Source organism: Hyperolius riggenbachi, chromosome 12, assembly GCF_040937935.1.
Source record: "Hyperolius riggenbachi isolate aHypRig1 chromosome 12, aHypRig1.pri, whole genome shotgun sequence".
Lineage (NCBI taxonomy): Eukaryota > Metazoa > Chordata > Amphibia > Anura > Hyperoliidae > Hyperolius > Hyperolius riggenbachi.
The window spans coordinates 167053229-167066068 of NC_090657.1; the positions used below are offsets into that span (position 1 = coordinate 167053229).

At 46.1% G+C, this 12840-nt stretch overlaps 1 protein-coding gene and 1 long non-coding RNA gene across 5 annotated transcripts in view; one reads left to right on the plus strand and one right to left on the minus strand.

Moving 5' to 3' along the window:
* LOC137541802 (uncharacterized) overlaps positions 1–11621 on the minus strand; it is a 1009411-nt gene extending 997790 nt beyond the window's left edge. Inside the window, exon 1 of the long non-coding RNA XR_011025275.1 lies at positions 9925–11621. This is a non-coding gene — a long non-coding RNA (uncharacterized lncRNA). The remainder of the gene's footprint in view (positions 1–9924) is intronic.
* A 48-nt stretch (positions 11622–11669) lies between these two features.
* The window catches only part of LOC137542432 (cadherin-like protein 26), a 604516-nt gene continuing 603345 nt past the window's right edge, over positions 11670–12840 (plus strand). For all 4 annotated transcript variants that reach the window (XM_068264331.1, XM_068264330.1, XM_068264332.1 and 1 more), the window contains exon 1: positions 11670–11727. The gene's annotated coding sequence lies outside the window, so the exon portion shown is untranslated. The remainder of the gene's footprint in view (positions 11728–12840) is intronic.

Sequence of the window (12840 nt, forward strand, 5' to 3'; positions counted from 1 at the left end):
TCTTCGTTTGGGCTAGACAAACATAGCCAAGCCCGTTCGTATCCACTTTACTGTGCAGGCGTAAAAGGGCTGGCACCTGTGCAGTAGAGCGGATTGATTGGGTTCGGCTATTTCTGCCTTAACCCGAATGAAGAGTGTCTAGTGCGCCTGCTCAGGATCACGGTAGGTAAATACTTACCTCGCCGAGATATGGGGGGTTCCGGCAAAGCAACAGAGAGACGGAGGAGGTTAGGGAAGCCTCGTAAGGATCCAGAGGCTTCTCCCTCCCGAGGTAAGTACTCCCCAATGGCTCTTTTTTTTCAAAAAGGATAACAATTCAATCAATTAGTCACTATGGGGAATTGATTCCCAATATCAAAAGGCTGCTGGGAATCAAACGGAAAAAACAATTAGGCTACACCTTTTTGAGAGAAAAAAAACACCATGCCCACAATTCTGAGGGGGTTGGAGCACTCACCTGTCTCGGGGAAATCCAAATGATCAGGTAAGTACTTAACCCTGAATGCCTGGAATGACAGGCTCTGCCTTTTTTAAATTTAAGTAGTCTTCAATGTAAACGCCAGACATATGAATGGTGTGAACGCTTTAATGTTCTTGATTAAATTCTGCAGAAAGCATTGAGCAGTATTTTGTGTTTATTCCTGTATTTATACAGTACCACCAAATACAGGACTTCACAGAGTATGTGTAGCAGTACTGTATAGGCTAGTAAAATATATACATTTGCTTTGGAATTTTCAGCATGACATACAGTACATTCTATATATGGTTGTATATACCGTACAATACCCCTTTAATTGTACAGCCTCATGAAAGACAGCAGCTCTATAGGAATCAATAATAAATATGTGAAGACACATCACGGCACTGGATGAGATATGACACACACATCCTTTTGTTTCTCCAGCCAAGAAAGGACCTACGTCTTCAACAGATCTTCAAGTTATTCACTGTCAGCTAAATACCAGTGTCTCTCCCTGCTTCTCATTTCTCTTTTATAGCAGTCCGACTGTGTCATTCTGTTCTTTATATACAGTCATGTTTTGGCTGCCACGTATTAAAGAATACATCCAGAAAATCTGAGATTCTATAAATAAATCTCATGTATCAGGGCATATATCCTGTCATTCCATATGATTGCTAGAATGTATATTCACGCTTTCCTGGAATTTCAGTTTAATGGCATGTAGACTTTTCATGGTAGCTGGAAGCAAAGGATGCTGGGAAATCTACACTTGCTTACATACTGTCTTATGACATAATATTAAATGAGTGCATTCTCATCTAATGTAAGAGTGAACAGAGGCGCCAGCAGGATAAAAGGTTCTAAAAGGCTTAAAATCCCTCAGGAGGTGGTAGTGGACTCGCCACCCCGAAGCAGACAAGATACCGTCAGTTTTATGACAACAGGTTTATTAATATACTCCAAAACAAACAGTGCAACACGTTTCACGGGTATGTTCCCGCTTCCTTAGGCAATAAACAGATAGGCGTACACAGTATAGTCTCAAGGTCACGAATAGCGTCTCTGTGCTCACCTGCCTATACAGTGGTTACCTAGGCGGTAACCCACGTTTGAGAGTATATACATTATATACTTTTCATTTCCAACTCCTTCTTTTGCATACTACACTATATTGGGCTCTTGGTATTTATTTTGTCTTTATGCATTCTCATCTAGGTTCTATTTACTATTAGTATTATGCATGCATAGAAAGCTTATTTTATTTGCACGCCTTATAGAGTACAGCGGACAAATCACGTCACCTTGCCCACAATCTAATATTCCTGCCACATTCTAGGGCCAATTTAGAGGAGTACATATCTTTCAACAAAACACATACACACACTTATTGGCAGCAGACCGACTGCCTGAATTTGGCCCGGGAAAAGAATACGAACGGCATGCAGATAATGTCCTGGCTGGAACTAAATGGGTTTTAAAGTATTCTTTTACAATATAAAACAACATTAACGTTCCCCTTAGAACAAATATATTTGTGCAAGTATTCCTCATAAAATGCTGTAAAAGCAAGCTTCTGATCCATGGCAGGTTAGTTTTCATTATGGATCTTGCCATACTCTGGGAGGCCAGTGTTTTTATCTTCCAGTTACCTCTGTCTAGTAAAGGGAGCTTCACTGACCTATAAAGAAAGCCTAATATTAAGCATTGGGTCCAAATACAGTATAACAGAGGAAGAACAGATATACAGTAAAACCTTGGACTGCATTCAAGGGCGTAACTACAAATCACAGGACCCCTCAGCAAGACTTTCCCTGTGAAGCCACCCAATGTTCATTATGCTTATCTTGCCTTCTATTGGTAACCTTCACAGCCTGAGGGCCCATCTTGCAATGGCCATCATGATCTTCATACCAATAACATGTGTAGCCACAAAAACACTTGATCTAAAGGATGGAGCCCTGTATCATAGGGAGTGAAGGTTAGTAGTTGGAGGCCCCTCACTGCTCCATCACAACTAAGCCGATGGTTCCTCTCTCTTTGACGCTGCAGGATTCTTGTGAGAGTGTAGTGACTTCAATATCACAGTTGTGTTAAATGATCAAAAGGAGGCAAAACCAACTGTCCTTGGATACATTCCTAGTTAAAGCCACACAAAATGAATAAGGTTTGGGTGAGTCCACAGATAGAAATGATTCTGTTTTTGTGAACGTCTTCCTACACAATAACCCTCATCCTCTCCCTTACACCAGACACAATTCTTTACAAAGTAAAGTGCAGGTTAATTTGTTTTACTGTATCCCTTTGGGGACCGGCTGCCTAACCCCCCTAAAGGAATAGGGCATTTTACATGGGGGGAGGGGGGCGTTTGGGGGGGTCAGGCAGCCGGATCCCCACTATAGATAGCTAGGCATGGTGTCCCCTGTATTTCCAGCAGCCTTTACTCACCATCCAGGCTCCAGCGATGAGCAGCTGTGAACCCCTCCGCTCTGGCCGGCATCCTCGCTCGCACTGCCGTTAAGTACCAGGTTGCGGCTTGATGATGTCATCAAGCTGGGACCTGACACTTACGTCACAGCGAGCAGAGATGCCGGCCAGAGCAGAGGGGGGCGACGATTGCTGGGGGAACTTCAGGTAGGTGAGTGGATCCTCTTCTTCCCCTCCTACCACCGCTGCTTTAATAGTGATCACTACGATCCGCCAGCGATCGTAGTGATCATGTGATCAGGAGCCAATCACGATGACTTCTGATAACTGAGGGGAGATGTCAGCTGTCATATGACAGCTTAATCTCCCCTCTCAGGTGCACATGATCGCATTGGGAGCGGAAGCAGCAGGTGCCGTAAATCCTACACCGCATCAGAGTTAGCCAGCCACAAATGTGGCGTAGGATTTACTACCACCGGTCCCCAAAAGGGTATGCATATTTACTTTATACAGTACTTTGTATGAAATAGTCTTCTATATCTGTTTTTGGATTGCAAAATGAATCATCTGAGTCTCCTTTCATTTTATGGGGTAATTTGTTCTGATGTAAGAGTGTTTTTGGATTACAAGCATGTTTCTGGAACTAATTATGCTCGCAAACCAAGGCTGTGCTATACTGATAATAAATAAATTCAGGCCTTAGCAAATTGCCTTGCCAGCTTAAAGAGGAACTCCAGTGAAAATAATGTAATAAAAAAAGTGCTTCATTTTTACAATAATTATGTATACATGATTTAGTCAGTGTTTGCTCATTGTAAAATCTTTCCTCTCCCAGATTCACATTCTGACATGTTTTACATGGTGACATTGTTACTGTGGGCAGATTATGTAGCTGGTCTGGCTTTAACAGACAGCTGTAAGCAGCTATTTCCTGTCTGAACATTGTTACATTGTGGCAGTTTGCCCAGAGTACCGTACGGTACCAGAGCCTCTTGTGGGAGGGGTTTCAGCACAAAATCAGTCATACAGCGCCCCCTGATGGTCTGTTTGTGAAAATCATTATTTTTCTCATGTAAAAGTGGGTATCAGCTACTGATTGGGATAAAGTTCAATTCTTGGTCGGAGTTTCTCTTTAAGCACACGTGAACCTGAATGGATATGCCAACTGACACTTAACCAATGGCATCTCTGACATAACTGATGGCATGTACTGGACACAGCACTCAACTTCTGTTTTCACGTGTGATTCACTAGTTGTTCTGTACTTGGCCTTGAAATCCCTGACTTGAAGTGTAAGTAGGAACATCTGGCCCTGTCTGTTTCCTAGCAGAAGCTACACAAAAGCAGGAGAAAGCAATAACAAAGATAAATAACTTGGCAATAAAATTTCAGCTCCAGCAATTTTTCCATTTATATTTCCTGGCTGAATCTTGTAGCTGTCGTCAGTGCGTCCCTAACTTTGAGCCTGTATCAAGAAAGCCATTTCATGTCCAATAGTTCTGTGAATGCCACAGTCACAGGGGACAAGCCTGCATATCTAATGAGAAGTTGTGCGACGTTCTACATAATATATCTGCCTTTGTCATTTACGTGCATTCTGCACTCTGCCACATCCAATCTTCTGTCTCAGGATGACTGTCAAGCCCATTCTGGCGCCCAACCCCTCCTCCCCCCAAATATGGCTCTTATTACCACTTTGTTTCGCAAATTAGTCATTTCTGCCATTTCACGGTATCGGTTTACGTCTTCCAGCCACTTTGCAGAAAGACTGATAGTTTTGTGGTTCCAGAAAAATTCTCGCCAATATCTAGTCACACAGATATCGGAGGCTGCAAGCAGTGGAGGGGATGCAGAAGTTGCCACCGTACTGGAGCCCCTGGACCACAGGGGCGTTTCTTCAACCACTGTGTTAGCTCTTCCCTGATACAATTACAGTAATGGTCACCTCTATATGAGCTTTAAATAGTGATGATCATTAATAAAGTTTCCCTCTCCTTTACCTAAACCTCTCTTAGCAGGTTTTGGGACTTGATGTTAGTTATGTATAGAGTATTAGAGGGGCATACATGTAAAGAGGGTGCCACGGCAATTTGGGCACCTGAGATAGCTACTAGTAATATATGGGTAACATTATTGATATTCTACTATCAACTGATGACTAACCCTAACCGATGCACCCCCAAACTATGCCAAACCCACCTGCTCCCCAACCAATGCCTAACCCAAACAAGCTGAGGCGCAGGGTAAGCTTGGGCACCACCACAGGCCATCGCATCCATTATTAGTACCTGCAGTTTGTATAGCGGGCGCCTCTGGTGCCCCCTATCTGCCTCACCCAAATTTCCAGTTATGGCCGTTAATCGCGGTTTTTAACATGGGCGCCTAAGGTGACGCACAAACTTCCCCGACTGGCACTCAAATTACCTATTTCACTTGAAGAGGCCAAATGTAAACCTTGCTCTAGGGCCTATAGCTACAACATTACCTGCAAACATCTAAGTATTTTGGTTGCCAGCAGCTTGAATACCGTCTTGCAAAAAGACTATAGATTTTTCAGCTACACAGGTGTCATTGTTTACCATTCAGGGCTGAGCTGCTCCATACCTTATGTATATACTCACATTTTGGAGATATCCATTGCAACAATTCTGCAGTGATCAGTAACAGATCTGGGATGGAGTTGTACTCAGAAGCCTGCCGTGTAACAGTGGTCTGAAGCATTTTATAATTCTGTGCAGTGAGCGGAAAGGGAGATTTATGAATTTACCTGCATGGTGATAGCAAATCCATCTGTGATGGGAGCCATGTGAGTGGATTGATAAATCTCCCTCTGCAGTTTGGTGAGACTGTATCAGAAGCATTTTTTAGGGCGGAATGTCCTGCGTGGTTCACAAACCCTTTTTTTTAACACCTTAGTAAATCCCTGGAAATGAAAATGTACAAGTCACGGATTCCTGTGTGGTTTCTAAAGACATTCCCTCTGGGAAATTGTATTGAGTCTGTACAATTTAGATCCCTTGTTCACCTTCCCAGATTTATCATAGTAAAGGTGATTAGGGGATTACGTCATTACTCACATAACTTTCACATCTGATGCTTCTGTCCTCATTGCAGGATCAGTTGAAGAGTGAAAACTGTTAATGCTACAAAGTGTTTGGGAAAACATCCAGCAGGACCTGACCACAGAAACAAAAATGGAACAGATAAAAGATAAACTAGCCAGAGAAAATCCCCATAGACATCAATCCGCCCACATTAAGTCCACTATCTGGCGGGACAGCAAATAGTAGTGGAAATGTCTGCCACAGACTGTGTATAGGCCAAATGGCCAATAGCAGGATCACTTGGTGAAAAGGTTGGGAGAGGTCACCTGTCGTATACAAGTTTAAAAAAAAAAATACCAGTGTCTCCTGTGCAGGTTATTGTTTTATTAGATACTAGTGACCTTAGCCCATTTAAAAATGGGCTCTAGGTATGTCATCGCCACCACATGCCCGCCCCCGCCGTGCGTACCCCCCAGCGCACACACACACTCGGCAGCCGCGCGCATCCACACCCGCCTTTCCCCAGGCTGTCCCTGCGGCACATGCGCAAATGCAGGGACACACACACACAGAGACAGGATGCAGAGACACAGGGGTTTTATTGTATAGGATAGACAGGGCTGTGGAGACGGTACAAAAATTCTCTGACTCCAACCCCGCAGTTTATGAAACCACCGACTCCGACTCCTCAGTTTATGAAACCACCGACTCTGACTCCTCAGTTTATGAAACCACCGACTCTGACTCCTCAGTTTATGAGGACCTCCGACTAGAGGCCTGCGCGGGTCCACTTTTTCATACCCGCACCCGACCCGCTTTTTGGTGAATTTGATACCCGGAACCCAACCAGCAGGCCCGCTACCTGCTGTTTGAAATTTTCTTCTAAAGTGCACATTTGCATAGTTGTCCCCAGTGTAGCCAATATAGTTGCCCTCAGTGTAGCCAGCATAGTTGTCCCCCAGTGCAGCCAGCATAGTTGTCCCCCAGTGTAGCCAGCATAGTTGTCCCCCAGTGAAGCCAGCATAGTTGTCCCCCAGTGTAGCCAGCATAGTTGTCCCCCAGTGTAGCCAGCATAGTTGTACCCCGGTGTAGCTAGCATAGTTGTCCCCCAGTGTAGCTAGCATAGTTGTCCCCCAGTGTAGCTAGCATAGTTGTCCCCCAGTGTAGCTAGCATAGTTGTCCCTCAGTGCAGCCAGCATAGTTGTCCCCAGTGGGGGCCAGAGCCCACCCTCCTCTCTCACCTGGTCCCCTCCTTCAGAACAGCGGTGGAGCTGCGGGCGGGCGATTACTCACCTTCTAACTTCCGCGTTCCAAGTGCTGGCAGCATCCCCTCGTCACAGGTCTCCACCTTTAATGCCACCCACTGTGCTTCCGCCAATCAGGAAGCACAGTGGGTGGCATTGAAGGCGGAGACCTGTGACGAGGGGACGCTGCCAGCGCTTGGAACGGAAGTTAAACGGTGAGTAATCCTCCGCCCGCCCGCAGCTATTCTGGAGGGGGAGAGAGCTGAAGGAGGGGACCCAGGTGAGGGAGTTCTGGCCCCCCTCCCTGTCACTGTCCCAACTGCCCCTCCTGGCGCTGCTTCCCCTCCTCACTACCCGCACCCGCAGACCGCTACCTGCAACCCTACCCGCACCCGCAACTCGCTACCCACACCTGACCTGCACCAAAAATCAATTCGGGTACCCGAACCCGACCCGCATTTCGGGTTACCCGTGGGTACCCGACCCGCTGCACGCCTCTACCTCCGACTCCTCAGTTTATAAAACCACCAGCTCTGACTCCTCAGTTTATGAAATCACCGACTTCAGGTACCCAAAAATTGCTCCGACTAAATCATAAATCCAACGCAGTTAATTTTTTAAGAGCCCTTACGGCGGAAGGGCACATGAGCTAGACAGGTGCACAGAGGGGCCGCACATGCACAGTGGCTCGTCTTCGGATGAAGTCGCCACTCTAATGGAGCCGCCGGGGGCAGAATGAAGAGAGTCCGGAAGACGCTGAGGTACTTCATCGACTACAAGGGTCTGGACGAAGCCCCAGGTAAGTTCACTTTCCCGCAGTGGCGTTCCTACTGTAGTGCGCAGGGGGGCGTGGTGCACCGGGTGACAGAAAGCCGGGGGTGTCGCCACGACCCCCCCAGCAGCAGAGCAGGAGGGGGAAGCAGCGCTAGAAGGAGGAGCAGTGGGGGCAGCGTTGGGGATGGGGGAAATATCCCCCCTCCCTCACCTGGGACCCCTCCTTCTGCCTCTCTCCCCCTCCATTTAGCGGTGGCAAGTGTGGGCTCGGCGGCGGGGAGACAAGCGGATAATTACTCACCTCTTCCGCGTTCCAAGCACGGGCAGTGTCATGTCTTCACTGATCTCCGCCTTCAAAGCCGCCCACTGTGCTTCCTGATAAGCGGTAGCACAGTGGGCGGCATTGAAGGTGGAGATCAGTGACGACATGACGCTGCCAGCGCTTGGAACATAGAAGTTCTGCGCATGTCTCCCCGCCGCCGAGCCCGCACTTGCCACCGCTAAATGGAGGAAGAGAGAGGCAGAAGGAGGGGTGCCAGGTGAGGGAGGGGGGAGGTATTTCCCCCCTCCCCACCGCTGCCCCCATTGCCCCTCCTTCTAGCGCTGCTTCCCCCCTCCTGGGACATCTATACTGGGGGCAACTAAACTAGCTATACTGGGGGCAACTAAACTACCTACACTGGGGGCAACTAAACTACCTACGCTGGGGGCAACTAAACTAGCTTTACTGGGGGCAGCTATACTAGGGGCAACTAAACTAGCTATACTGGGGGGCAGCTATACTGGAGGCAACTATACCAGCTATACTAGGGGCAACTATACCAGCTATACTGGGGGCAACTATACCAGCTATACTGGGGGCAACTAAACTAGCTATACTGGGGCAACTATACTAGCTATACTGGGGGCAACTAAACTACCTACACTGGGGGCAACTAAACTACCTACACTGGGGGCAACTAAACTAGCTATACTGGGGCAGCTATACTAGGGGCAACTAAACTAGCTATACTGGGGCAACTATACTAGCTATACTGGGGGCAACTAAACTACCTACACTGGGGGCAACTAAACTACCTACACTGGGGGCAACTAAACTACCTACGCTGGGGGCAGCTATACTAGCTATACTGGGGGCAACTAAACTAGCTATACTGGGGCAACTTTAATTAGTGGAGAACAGAGATGTGGCAATGTGAACAGAGGGTAAATTAATATTAACCTTTCCACTCAAAGCTTGTCCCATCAGCAACACATAACACACAGCAACAAACACAGCAAAATAGAATGGAGGATCTTAGTTATAGATCTTAGAGAACTAAGAACCTCCATTTTATTTGGCAGTGTTTGTTGCTCTGTGTTATGCACTTTTCTCCTGGCGGCCTCAAATCGCCAGAGCTGCAGCCACTAGGGAGTGCTCAATAGGCAGTAGCAGCGTTAGGGAGTCTTGCCCAAGGTCTTCTATTGAATAGGTGCTGGCTTACTGAACAGGAAGAGACAAGTTTCGAACTCCGGTCTCCTGTGTCAGAGGCAGAGCCTTATCCAGTGGCTGGTACCGGTGTGTACTGGTTAAGGGCTCTGCCTCTGTCACGGGAGACCTGGATCTGAATCTCGGCTCTTCCTGTTCAGTAACTCGGCACCTATTCAGTGAGGAGACTTTGGGCAAGACTCATTAACACTTCTACTGCCTATAGAGCACTACCTAGTGGCTGCAGCTCTGGTGCTTCGAGTCCACCAGGAGAAAAGTGTCATATAAATTGTGTTCCTCATGTCTTATGTGTTGCTACAAGTGCAAGGGTTACTATTGATTTGCAATTGATTTGGCCACATCCCTAGACACCTCCCTTCAACCTATATATGGTCTGTGTAGGATGAGCACAGCAGTAAACATACCTGGTGCTGAAACATGAACACATATCAAATGAACTGCTACAAGGAGTAATATCTTACATACATCTATCTTCAGACTTACATGACTTGGCTGATTTCCTGCAGATGCACAGTCATCTTTCACGCCATGCTGCTCTGCTGCCACTGTTATGCTATTCAATCCTACTGAACTCACTGGTTGAATAGTCAATACGCTGAATTGCTGTCCCATTGGGTATTGTAGATGACAGGTACAATTCAAAGAATCCAAATCAAGCTAAAAGTCAGCAGTCCTGACAGGTCAAGTGTCCATTACAGTTGTTTATCTTGTTGTGATGCAAGTGCCAGTGACATGGCAGTGCTCACATCTCGAATGCACTGTCCTGTGAAGCTGACAGTGTTTATAACACAGGCAGACAGCGGTTGCTGAAACCAGGCTTTTATTCCTGCTACCACCCATAACCAAGCCAAGCACCAATTTTTATGCATCCTATAGTACTTAAAAATAAGTTTAGGAATCTGGGTAATTTGTCCATCCAAAGCATCCATTTCTTTTAAACTGCGGATGTTTGACGTAATCAGGTGACATAACCAGGACTGGGTGAATCTCTGCAGTATTTACCATGCTACATGATCACTTTCCAATTTAGTATGTCAAAAAATGTTTGGCAAAACAAATGTTTGTTTGGGAAAAGCAGGTTATTTGGTAAAGTACAGCATATGCTAGAACATCTGTATTCAGGAGGTAAACAACCAATGTAGATAGGCTGCATTAAACTACAGGCATAGACCTGTGATATGACATAATGTAGCCAGTGTGACTGAATGCTATAAGAATTTACATATTATTGTCCTCTTCTCTTCTTTTAATTTCTTAAGTACACCTTATGAATATAACTGTTATAGCTCATTGTAAAAGGTTCATTATAAAAATGTACTTATACAGAAATGCTGGTATGCCCTCTTGCTTCAATTCTTACATACAAATGACCACACACAAAAGATATTTGAAAAGGAATGCATATTATCACTGAAAATCACTTTGGTACTTTCAATGACTTGTGTTGGTACTGAGTTCAGGGAAAGCTGTGGATAATATCGCTGTCAACTCGGCTGTGCTGTTGGAGTCCCAGGCTTGTATTCTGGCTAGGATGCTGTCTGCATGGAGTTGGTATGTTCTCAGTAGATTAACATGTTTCCTCCATCTGTCCTGGTTTCCTCCTGTGTTCTCCTGACATACTAGATCGCTGACCGACTTTCCCCAGGACTTTCTTCTTATGCTGTGGTGGGGACATTATATTAGAGCCCTGAGGAAGGACAGCTGGTTACACAAAACATCTCTGTAAAGTGTTCATTTCAAGAGCTAAGGGGGTGTGACGGTTCAAACGCCAGAAAATTGCCTAAACAGTTCGTTCACAGCCCAGGGGTTGGTTTGGCCAGAAGCTGAGGAACTACAAGTCTCAGCATACATTTCATATTACTTGAGCAGTGCTCTCTGACAGAATGATGGTTACAGGCTGGTTAGGGTGCTCAGTTCTCAACACAAGCATGTTCTGTTACTTTCTGTAGTGGTGGAACTACAAGCACCAGCATGCCCATCCCATCGCCATGCTGCATCTCCTGAGGACTCGGCTGATCTGCTGCGGAGTCACACAGTCCCGCTCTCACGGTTTAGCTGAGCATACAGGACTCGCAGTGGACGGTGAGACACGGAACCGCTACTAAGTCTGCTGACGCTCCTCCTGAGTGAGGACACGGTATTACGGTAAAGGCGGGAAGACGCAGGCGCGTTCAAACTGAGTGACGTCACCCCGCACGCTCTCGCGCCGCACGGTGTGTGTGTGAGAGGCGCGCGGCACGCCTCTCCTCCTCAGGGGAAGGAAAATCGGAAGTACGGCGCGAGCAGGTATGAGGGAGCAGCCCCATCCACTCATTACTATCCCTCGCACTGCACAGCATGCTGCCACCTGACCCCCCTCCCCTCTTATATATCTTCCATTGCAGCCTGCCCTCACCACTCACTATATATATATATATATATATATACAATTAAAATATAGATGAAGCACAGCCCTTGTCGTTATGTATGTGCCATAGTCCCATAAACCAAAACCTGTCAATGGCAACTACAGTGTTGGAGGGGATGGGAAACAGTTTGTTAATGATTAGCACAATTCAAAGTATCTATATAAGTGATTAATATGAGCCTAACATCAATAACATACCTCCCAACTTTGAGCTGAGAAAAAGGGTCACGTATGCCACACCCCTGGTCACACCCCTAGCCATGCATACCATAAAGATTTCATAAGAAAAATATGTTTTGTAATTCAAACCACACTGGTCCTTTCTGTCCTGGTTTATTTTCCTTCATAGTAACATTTTAAAATTAGTAATCTATCAATTTAAAGGATGGGAATAAAGTTTAGAGTCAAAGTTTAGAGTCAATCAAACACATTTTTAGTATTGAAATATATACATTTATATAGAATGGTGGACAAAGTCTCCTGAAAGAGGGACAAATGAGGGGGAAAGAGGGACAGTTAGGAGCTATGCAATAGAGAGCTAATACTGTAGTTGAGGGAGGGCCCTTCGGGGCCACTCTGGCTTAAGGGCCCCGATGTGGTCGCAACCTCTGCAACCCCTATTGCTATGCCCGTGCATAGTCCCCGTCCTTCCCAATGAATATACTGCATACTCCAATCAATACTTCAGCGCTGCTTTTCAGTATACAAGCTTCCACCATCACCAATAAAATAAAAGAGTACGCTTACCAGAATGCCGTAGACCTTAATTACAGGGTCTATGTATAACTCAAAACGGGCCTGCAGCTGGGGTCTCTCCTGCTTGGCCTCCCCCGCTTCAACATGCAGTATATCCGTGTCCCCACATCAGATCCCAGCAGTAGTAGCGAATAAAATATAATAGAACAAATCTAAGCGTATCTTTCTTCACTTAACAGCACTTTAATGGTGGTAAAAGCAACATAAAACCAAATACTCACATATGGGCCCTTTTT